The sequence below is a fragment of the Muscardinus avellanarius genome, assembly GCF_963383645.1.
Source record: "Muscardinus avellanarius genome assembly, chromosome: 4".
NCBI classification, from domain to species: domain Eukaryota; kingdom Metazoa; phylum Chordata; class Mammalia; order Rodentia; family Gliridae; genus Muscardinus; species Muscardinus avellanarius.
The window spans coordinates 102,334,687-102,344,793 of record NC_137789.1 but is presented as its reverse complement, the minus strand read 5'-3'; positions in this window follow the sequence as shown (position 1 = coordinate 102,344,793).

Below are 10,107 nucleotides of genomic sequence, written 5' to 3'. Positions count from 1 at the left end.
ATAATAGTTACTAAAACAAACCTACAAGCTAACCAATTTCTTTTTTTTACTTTTTTGTTTTTAGGTTGGTTTTTGTTTTGTTTTGTTTTTGTACTGGAGATTGAACCTCTGAACTACACCCCCAGCCTTATATTTTATTCTTTATTTTCAAACAGGGTTTCACTAAATTGCAGAGGGTCTCACGAAGTAGCTGAGGTGGCCCTCCCAAATACTGGGATTACAAGCGTGAGCGTGAGCTACCACCGCCACCACACCCGGCTAGGCTAGGATAACTGATTTCTTAAATCTCCTTTGCTAAGCACTGATATCCTTGCAGTTATCTTTGGTATTCACCCAAGGCCTCTGCAATCACATTCTTATCATCACCTCAGGTGCCTGGGGTTAGTGCTATGCAGGTGAACCTCTAACTCCTGCTTGCAAAACAATGGGACTTTCTCCCTCTCGCTCCCATTCCAGGGGACTTGACTTCTTGCAGAGAAGTCCAAACATTTAAACAGAAAGTTAACCTTAATCCAGCTTTTTTTTTTTTTCACTTTTGCTTTACAAATAGGGGTGACCATACATTCTGCCTTGCCCAGAACAGTCCTAATTTAAGCATGCTATTCCCATTGTTTCTCTATTTACTCTCAATAGTCATCCTAGTTAAGACTACATGCACAAATCAACAAATGAACATTTGTTCTACTACTGAAGAGTGCTTTTTTAATATAAAACATTTTCTCAGAAACATTATAAGAACTAGGAACAACTCAAGTGCCACTGAGAAACTTTTTGTTCAGTTTCCTGTTAAGATATTTATGTAACAAATACTATTTGAAGTGTGATTGAATTATACCTAATTTTTTCTTTTTTTTCCAGTACTGGGGATTGAACCCAGGGGCATTCTACCTCTGAGCTATACCCCTAGCCCTATTTTTTATTCTTCATTTTTATTTATTTATCTATTTTATTTATTTTGGTGGTACTGGGGTTCCTGGAAGCCCTTCTACCTCCGGGCTACACTCCCAGACCTATTTTATACTTTTTATTTGGAAACAGTGTCTCTTAAGCCAGCACAGCTGACTTCCAACCTGTGCAATCCTCCTGTCTCCACCTCCCAAGCCCGGGGATTACAAATTGCGCCACCACGACTGGCTATTCTTTATTTTTGAAACAGGGCTTCACTAAGTTGCAGAGGGCCTCACTAAGTACCTGAGGCAGGCCATGAACCCATGATCCTCCTGTCTCAGCCTTCCAAGTACTAGAATGACAAGTGTGTGCCACAATAGCCAACTTATATCTAAAAATTATAAATGTGCGTATTTAGGGATCTCAAGACAGAAGCTGGGCATGATGGTAGATGATCTCTATCCACCCACAAAGATGAAAAGCAAAACAGGACTGAGGATGAAGTATTGGCTACTAAAATAAATCTCTAAGAAAACAGTTCATTTCTTAAATTTCAATAGTAGAGCACTCACATAGTATGTGTTAGAGGCTGGGTCTGACCCTCAGCACCACAAAAGAAAAACAAAAGAAAAAAATAAACATCAAAACACAAAACAAAAAGGCTCTGTATTAATACCATGTCATTCCTTTATAAAAAGTCATATTCATCTCAGCAAATGGCACCTCCTACTATAGTTCCCAAAGCCAGAAACCTTCATGTCATCACTGTTTCTTGTATTTTTTCTCATATGTCAAGTTTGTCATCAAATTCTTTTATTTTTCTTTCCAGAACTGGGGGTTGAACCAAGGGGCATTCTATCTCTGATTTACACCCCCAGCCCTTATATTTTTTTTAATTCTTTATTTTGAAACAGGGTTTCACTAAGTTGTGGAGGACCTCACTAAGTAGTTAAGGCTGGCAGCAAACCTCCCAAGTACTGGAATTACAAGCATGCGCCACCATGCCCAGCATCAAATCCTTTTGTTATCTTTGCTAGAAAAAAAATTTCAGGGGCATGAGAAAAGACACATAGCCCAGTGTTTGGGAGGCTGAGACAAGAAGATGGCAGTTCACAGACAGCCTCAACTTAGGGAGGCCCTTAGTAACTCAATGAGACTCTGTTAAAAAAAAAAAAAAAAAAAAGACTAGCCGGTCCTGGTGGCACAGGCTTGTAATCCCCACGCTTGGGAGGCGGAGACAGGAGGATCGCGCAGGTTTGAAGCCAGCGCGCTGGCTTAAGACACCATGTTTCCAAAAATAAAAAAGTATAAAATAGGTCTGGGAGTGTAGCCTGGAGGTAGAAGGGCTTCCAGGAACCCCAGTACCACCAAAAAAAAAAAGACTAAAAAATAGGGTTGGGGGTGTAGCTCAAAGGTATGGGTTCCATCCCCAGTACTGCAAAGAAAGAAAGAAAGAAAGAAAGAAAGAAAGAAAGAAAGAAAGAAAGAACGAACGAACACATAGGTTCATGGTCAGACTCAACAATTTAGTGAGATCCTCCTGTCTCAGCCTCCCAAGTACTGGGATTACAAGCATGCTTAACCACACCCTGCAATGAATTTTTTTTTTAGTGTGTGTGTGGTGCTGGGAATGGAACTGGAGACATTCTACCTCCAAGCTACACCCACAGCCCTATATTTTATTCTTTATTTTGGAATAGGGTCTCACTAAGTTGCAAAGGGCCTCACTAAATAGCTGAGGGTGACTTCGAACCCAGATCCTCCTGTTTCAGCCTCCCAAATACTGGGATTACAAGTGTGTACCACCATACCAGACTTACAATGAAAAGTATTTATAAAGATTCCTATAATACTAAAGAACCAAGTGTGCCTAAAAACTGTTTTCTCTTATACTTTTTAGTTGCCATAATCAATCATTTATTCTCACTAAGCAAGTAAAGAATTAAAATGGAAAACTTTGTACCAGCTATATATACATACATACATACATACATACATACATACATACATATATATATATATATATATACATACACACACACACACTAACTCAGTAATGCTGAGGTAAACATTGTTCCATTGCACAATGGGTAAGGTCTCTAAATTATACACACATTGTGTTCTCTATGTTATACTTTGTTATAAAACTTTATCAAGCGGGCATGATAGCACAAGCTTGCAATCCAATTTTGTAATCCCAGTAATTGGGAGGCTGAGACAGGAGTATCCAGGTTTCTGGCCAGCCTCAGCTACTTAGTGAAGCGCTTTGCAACTCAGTGAGATCCTGTTTCAAAATAAATAATAAAAAATAGGGTTGGGGGTATACCTCAGAGGTTGAATGCCCCTGAGTTCCATCCCCAGTACCACAAAAAAAAGATAAAAAAAACTTTATCAAGGTACACATCCAAATAAAACTCCAGGATTATTAAGATAACTGAATAATTTGATACTTAAAAGTTATTTTTAAAACATAATATAAGATGGGCGTGGTGGTGCACGCTTGTAATCCCTGCGCTTGGGAGGCTGATACAGGAGGATTGCACAGGTTCAAAGCCAGCCTCAGCTACTGAGACCCTGTTTCCAAATAAAATAGAAAACAGGTCTGGGAGTATAGCCTGGAGGTAGAAAGCCTCTGGGTTCCACCCCCAGTACCACAAAAATAAATAAATAAATAAATAAATAAATAAATAAATAAATAATAAAAAAATTAGGAGATACAGTTGTTTTTTTGTTTTTTCGGGGGTTTTTTTGGTGATACTGGGGATGGTACTGAAGGAAAATTGTTTCTTGATCTTGGCATCTAGACCAGAGATGGAGCACCAAGAACTATATAGTGCATGTGGATACTCCATTTATTTAATGATTATCCCTCCTAGAAATCACACTGTGGTCTAAGATCACTCGTACCATTTCTAAGTATACATAAATCATAAAAGTGGGATTTCATAACATAAACCATGACCTTCAACATTTCCTTAATTTCTCTTATCAATATATGACATAAAAATAGCAGCCAATAACATTTTGTCTGAGTAAATTTGGGGGTGTGGCGGGGCGGGTATGTGTGTGTTTGTGTGTGTGTGTTTGTAACTGGGGATTGAACCTAGGTGCATTCTACCTCTGAGCTATATCCCCCAGCCTTATATTATATTTTAAAATTTTAAAACAGGGTCTTGCTAAATTGCTAAGGCTGGCCTTGAACCTGTGATCTTCTTGTCTCAGTCTCTCAAACATTGGGATTACAGGCCTGCACCACCACACCCAGCTTTTTTTTTTTTTTTAAATCAGGATCTCACTAGGTTGCTGAGAGTCTTACTAAATTTTTGACGCTAGTATGGAGCCTATGAACCTTCTATGTCTCAGGCTTCTAAGCACTGAGACTAAAAGCATGCATTACCATGCCCACCTTCTGCCTGCTTAATGGTATTTGAACTATGTCCATGAATTAGCCATGTAATTTTTTTTTTTATTGTGGTACTAGGGATTGAGCTCAGGAACATCCCACCTTCAAGATATACCCCAGTCCTATTTTATGTTGTATTCTGAAACAGGGTCTTACTAAGTTGTGGAGGGCTTCACTAAACTGAGGCTGGCTGAAAACCTGCAATCCTCCCATCTCAGCCTCCCAAGTACTAGGATTATATGCGGGTGCCGCCATAATAGTTTAGCCATGTAATTTACCAGATTAAATAATAATTTTGCTAGGTGTGGTGGCACAGCCTATAATCCCAGTACTTGGGAGGCTGAGACAGAAGGATCACAGGTTCAAAGCCAGCCTCAGCAATTTAGTGAGGCTCTCACAACTTAGTGAGACTCTGTTTCCAAAATAAAAAATAAAATAGGGCTGGTGGTATAGCTCAAGGGTCAAAAGCTCCTGGCTTCAAACCCCAGCACCATAAAAAATAATAATAAGCCGGGCGTGGTGGCGCACGCTTGTAATCCCCATGCTTGGGAGGCTGAGACAGGAGATCACACAGATTCAAAGCCAGTCTCAGCTACTTAGTGAGGCTCTCAGCAACGTAATGAGACCCTGTTTCCAAATAAAAATATAAAATTGGTCTGAGAGTACAGCCTGGAGGTAAAAAACCTCTGGATTCCACCCCCAGTACTACTACTACTACTACTAATAATAATAATAATAATAATAATAATAATAATAATATAACAGTCTTATTTCAATAACTTGAATTTTGGCCTATAATAGCCAGACAATGAACTAGATGCCTTATATATATTATTACTCATTTTGGTCACATAATACTTTTACAAATAGATTAGGTAACTTGTCTAAAGCTATGACACTAGTACACTGGTAAGCAAAGATTCAAATCAAGGTCTATAAGAAATAAAATCATGCTTGTTTACTCACCCTTTGGGAGGCTGAGACAGGAGGATCGAGGTTTGTGGACAGCCTCAGCTACTTAGTGAGGCCTTTTGCAACTCAGTGAAACCCTGTTTAAGAATAAAGTATAAAATTAGCGCTGGGGGTGTAGCTCGGAGGTAGAATGCCCCTGGATTCCATCCTCAGTACCCCCCCCCCACACACACACAGAAATAAAATCATTCTTGCTAAAGAATTCTAAGGGTGAGCTGTGAAGAAATATATTTTCAGTTTAACTGCTAAACAATCACCTTTGCTCTTGAATACAGTTTCTAGATATTTAGGGAATGAGAAAGAGAAATGTGCTTCAAAAGAACACTACTGAGCTGAGCGTGGTGGCACACGCTTGTAATCCCCGCCCTTGGGAGACAGAGACAGGAGGATCGCGCAGGTTCCAGGTTCGAAGCCAGCCAAGCTGGCTTAAGAGACCCTATTTCCAAATAAAAATATAAAGTAGGTCTGGGAGTGTAGCCCAGAGGGTAGAAGGGCTTCCAGGAGCCCCAGTACAGCAAAAAAAAAAAAAAAAAAAAACTACTGAAAAATGTAGTGAGGTGTCTAAGAGAAACATTATGTGTCTGCAATGTGACATGTCTATCCTCCCTCAGCCTCTCTGAAAACGGCCTCACTATATTGCCCATGCTGGTCTGAACTGCTGGGTTCAAGTAGATTACAGGTATCACCACAACTGGTTCTTGAACTCATTTTCTTTTCCTTTTCCTTTTTTTTTTTTTTTTTTTCAGGTCTGGAGATGGAACCCAGGGGCATTTGACGTTCGAGCTACATCCCCTGCCCTATTTTTTTATTCTTTATTTTGAAACAGGGTCTCGCTAAGTTGCAAAGGGCCTCACTAAGTAGCTGAGGCTGTCCGCAAACCGCAGTCCTCCGGTCTCAGCCTCCCAAATGCTGGGATTACAAGCGTGTGCCACCATGCCTGGCTCTTCCTCCTTTTTTTAATGATCCTAGAAATGAAACCAGGGGCATTCTATCTCTGGGCTACACCTTCAACCCTATTTATTTATTTATTTATTATTTGGAAACAGGGTCTCCTAAATTGATGAGAGCCTCACTAAGTGCTAATGCTGGCTTTGAACCTGTGATCCTCCTGTCTCAACCTCCCAAGTACTGGGATTACAGGTATGTGCCAGGACGCTCAGCTTCACAAACCCGCCCCCCTGCCCCGTCTCTGGGAGTAAGGTGTGAAACAAACAAAAAAAATCCCTAAAGATTTCTCTTTTAATAGTTTTCTTTTTAGGCTGGACATGGTGGCATATGCTTGTAATCCTCTTGGGAGGCTGAGACAGGAGGATGGCAGGTTCACAGCCAGCCTCAGCTATTTAGTGAGGCCCTCCACAATTTAGTGAGACCCTGTTTCAAGTAAAGAATAAAAAATAGGGCTGGGGATGTATCTCAGAGGTTTAATGCCCTGGGTTCAATTCTCAGTACTGAGAAAAACAAAAGCCTGTTTTAAAAATGACTCTTCATGCTTAGGTTACATACTTGGGTTAGTATTGCTGGTTAACCCCAGCTGCAGACTGCAATGAAACTGGAACAAGCAGTCAATGGGAAATTCTGTCCTCTATGCATAAGTTTGAGTATTCTGCCAGACCCGACACCACTTTAGAAAAGGATACTGTGTATGTCATAGAGGATGATTTAAATCATTAAGCATTCTATGAAACTTCTGAAGGTGTGTCAGATTTTAAATGACAACAGTGAAATTTCAAAAAGAACAGGAGAAGTCAGCACCAAAGCTAGTTTAGCATTAATAATAAGTGAGCTAATAAATAGGTCTATGTTTATCCAGTCAGGTTTTGCTTATTATGAGAGTTGGAAAGCCAGAAGGAAACTGGTTTTAACTCCCATGCAACCTGTATCATGACACCACCACTTTATCAGAAATGTAGCTGATGTAAGCATAAAACTGAGATAGTTCACCTTTAAAACTGTTCTTTCCTTTCCAGCAGTTTCAAAATTCATTTATGATATAAATATGAGACTATCTCCTTAGAGGGAAAGGAGGGAGGGGAAGGTAATTAACACTAAGAACTTTCGATGTGCCAGATATTATATAAATTATTTTTGTGTGTGTGTGTGGTACTGTGGTTCATTGAACTCAAGGGCATTCTACCTCTGAGCTGCACCTCCAGCACTATTTTATTTTTATTTGGAAAAAAAAGGTCTCACTATGTTGATGAGAGTCTCACTACTTGCTGAAGCTGTCTTTGAACCTGTGATCTTCCTATCTTGGCCTCCCAGGTACTGGAATTACAAGAATGTGCCACTATGCCTGGCTATGAAATTTTTTATTAAATTCCCACAGGCACTTTGCAAGATAGTATTATCTTTTAGAGAAAGAAACAGAATTTGGGGGAAATGAAGTAACTTTTCTAAGGTAACATATCTAATAAAGAGGCAGAGCCAATGTAATTTATAAATCACCTCATGTTCACAGTACTAAATAGTTATCATATTCTTAACCTGCAAAAAAATTAAATAACATAAGGGAGATGAACCAGATCATCTCTGTGATCCCAAACATTAAAACTTTATGAGAATATAATATCAGAGCAGGGAAAGCTGGGTAAAATAGCAATTTGGATTAAGAAAATTTTAGTATCTCAAATGTACTAACAATGTGCTATGTACATAGTGATGTTAATCATTCATTCATTCATTCATTCATTCATTCATTCATGGTACTGGGGATGAAACCCAAGGGCCTTCTACCCCCGGGGTACATCCCAGACCTATTTTATGCTTTATTTGGAAACAGGGTCTCACTACTAAGTTGCTGAGAGCCTCACTAAGTAGCTGAGGCTGGCTTTGAACTTGCACTATCCTCCTGTCTCCGCCTCACAAGTACTGGGATTATAAGCATGCACCACCACACCTGGCTTCTTGATGTTAATCTTTTAGACTCATCCGAATGTTATTGAGAGAACTAGCATAAAATGGTTTCAAGTAGAAAACTTACCAAATAAATATATGCAAGTGTGTTCTCAACAGGGAATCTAGTTAGACAACACTATACTCAGTGCAGTGTAAAGACTGCTGTCACCAGGCTGGTCTGGTTTGGGCAGGATTTCCCAGGGTCTATTTCACAGAAGGATAATCCCTGAATCAATTCTGAAAGATAATAATGTTCTATAATCAAATAAGCTTGAGAAATGCTGGATGATATCAACCCCGCTTCTTTACTGGCTGCAGGTAGTACAATGGACTTGAGAGCCCATGGAGCCATTCTTCCTGGGTTTGAATCCCAGTCTTCCACTGCAGTTTAGCCTTGTGACTTATAAAAGATAAGAGGTGTTGTAAAGATTAGGAAGATTAATGCATGTGAAAGTCTTACTAGAAAGCTGAGCAGGGAGGCGCACTCCTGTAATCACAGCTCTTGGAACCTGAGACAGGAGGATCATAAATTTGAGGGCAGCCTCAACAAGTGGTGAGAATCTCAGCAACTCTGTGAGACCCCGTTTCAAATAAAAATAAAATAGAAATAGGGATGGGAGTGTAGCTCAGAGTTTAAATGCCTCTGGGTTCAATCTCCAGTACCAAAAAAAAGTAGATGTAGCAGTCCACACTTGTAAACACTTGGGAAACGGAAACAGGAGGATCAGAGGCTCAAGATCAGCCTCAGCAGTTTAGTAAGACTCTGCAATCTAGTAAGACTCTGTTTGAAAATAAAAAATAACTAAAGGGCTAGGGGTGGAACTCAAGAAGCAGAATGCCGCTGGGTGTGGTGGCGCACGCTTGTAATCCCAGCATTTCAGAGGCTGAGACTGGAAGATAGAGGTTCATGGACAGCCTCAGCTACTTAGTGAGGCCCTCTGCAAATTAGTGAGACCCTGCTTCAAAATAAATGAAAAATAGGACACGGCATATAGCTCGGACGTCGAATGCCCCTGGGTTTTATCCCCAGACCTGCAAAAAAAGAAAAAAAGAAACAGAATGCCTCTGGGTTCAATCCCCAGTACTACAAAACAAAAATGCCTGATAAATATTACATTGTTAGTAATTACATTTTCTGGGGCCTTTATCAACCTAATATATGTATTTTTGTGTTTGTTTGTTTGTTTTGGAGGGTTTTGTTTTTTGAGTTTTTTGTTTTGTTGGTACTGGGGATTGAACCCAGGGGCATTCTACCTCTGAGACACACCCAGACATTTTCATTTTGTATGCATTTATTTATGTGTGTGTGTGTGTGTGTGTGTGTGTGTGTGTGTGTGTGTGTACTTGGGATGAAACCTAGGACATTCTACCTCTGAACTATACCCCCAGCCCTATTTTATTCTTTATTTTGAAACAGGATCTCACTAAGTTGCAGAGGGCCTCACAAATTGCTGAGGCTGGACTAAAACCTGTGATTCTCCTAACTCAGCTTCCCAGGTACTAGGGTTACAAGCATGCACCACTACTCCCAGCTTTTCATTTTTTATATGGCAACAGGGTCTTGTTAAATTCCTGAGGATTTCCTAAATTTCCAAGGCTGGCCTTGACCCTGTGATGCTCCTGTCTCAGCCTCCAAACTACTGGGATTACAGGCATATACCACCACTCTCAGCTTGAATCTAATATAATTTGATATTCACTGTGAATCACCAAGTAGGGGAGAAGATACAGTGTTCAGTTTCCCAAACATATTAAAGAAACCCCACTTCTTCCCAGAAAGCTCTTAAAAAGACTGGTTGCTAAATCATGCATGGTAGTGCACACTTGTAACCACGCAGGGGCATTCTACCTCCAAGATACACCCCGTTCTACTTCATTTTGAAACAGAGTCTCACTAAGTAGCTGAGGCTGGCCATGAACCTGAGATCCTCCTGTCTTAAGACCCTGTT